Genomic DNA, 1,091 nt, shown 5'->3' with positions numbered 1-1,091 from the left:
ATTCATATATATTGTATTTTACATTCTTCTTTTATACTTGTTTATTTACAAAATTCAAATGCATTGTTTTTCACACCAGATCCTTCCCTTCCCACCACCCCCATATAAGTGTGCAACCCCATGAGTAATCCCACACCCACCACACATCTTCACCCCTCTGCTTCCATCCTCCCTCTCCTTGAATCCTCATTCTCAATCTACAATAATGGTTTTATACAGTATTTGCCCTGATGGGGACTGAGTTCGTTCACTCAGAATAATGCTCTCCAGTCCCTCCCAAATTAGGAAATAATTTACAAAATCATTGTTCCTGCGTGCTGTGTTGTATTCCATTGTGTGAATGTACCATAATTTCTCAGTCCATTCGATTGTGGTTGGCTATCTGGGCTGTTTCCATGCTCTTAAGATGATGAATAACACTGCTATGAACATACGTGTACAAGTCTCTATTTGTGCCTCGGTTCTCTTTTTTTTTTTTTTTAAAAAAATAACCCTCCAGAGCAAGCATACTTAAGTTTGGTGTAGGGAGTAGCAATCAAAATACCTTTGAGAATCTGGTAGAAGTTATGGACCACATCTCTAAAAAAACCCACTCACTCACTCATTGCTGTCTAGCCGGAACTGACTCATGTCTGACCCTCCAGTGGGTTTTCAGAATGTAAATCACATAGGAGCTAGTCTATCTTTCTCCTGTTTAGAACCATCAGAGGGACACCACTTTCATATTGGCAGTGCAACTCCTTACCAAGTAGGCTACCAGAGCTGCTGAAAAAAAAAAAAAAGGACAGGCAGGCACGCAGGCAATTTTGACTCACAGGTTATGTAGCTGAATCACGACATAGGATTTTCTGGGCTGTAATCGTTATGGAGGTAAGTCACCAGGCCTTTCCTCCTCACTGCTACTTGGTGGGCTGTTATTGCCAACTTGTTGGCGGTGAGATGTTGAGCGCAAGCTACCTGCACTGCACCACTCAGGGTTCCCTTATCTCAATATTGGCCACAACTCTGTCCCCTTATCTTTCTACTTCCACTTCATTTTTTATTTTTTTAAATTTATTATTAATTTCAAAGAAAATTTACAGAGACTTTGA

This window comes from Elephantulus edwardii, unplaced genomic scaffold (genome assembly GCF_000299155.1).
Source record: "Elephantulus edwardii isolate Elephantulus edwardi_28Jun2011 unplaced genomic scaffold, EleEdw1.0 scaffold00220, whole genome shotgun sequence".
In the NCBI taxonomy this organism is placed as follows: Eukaryota; Metazoa; Chordata; class Mammalia; order Macroscelidea; family Macroscelididae; genus Elephantulus; species Elephantulus edwardii.
Note: the sequence above shows the minus strand (reverse complement) of the source record.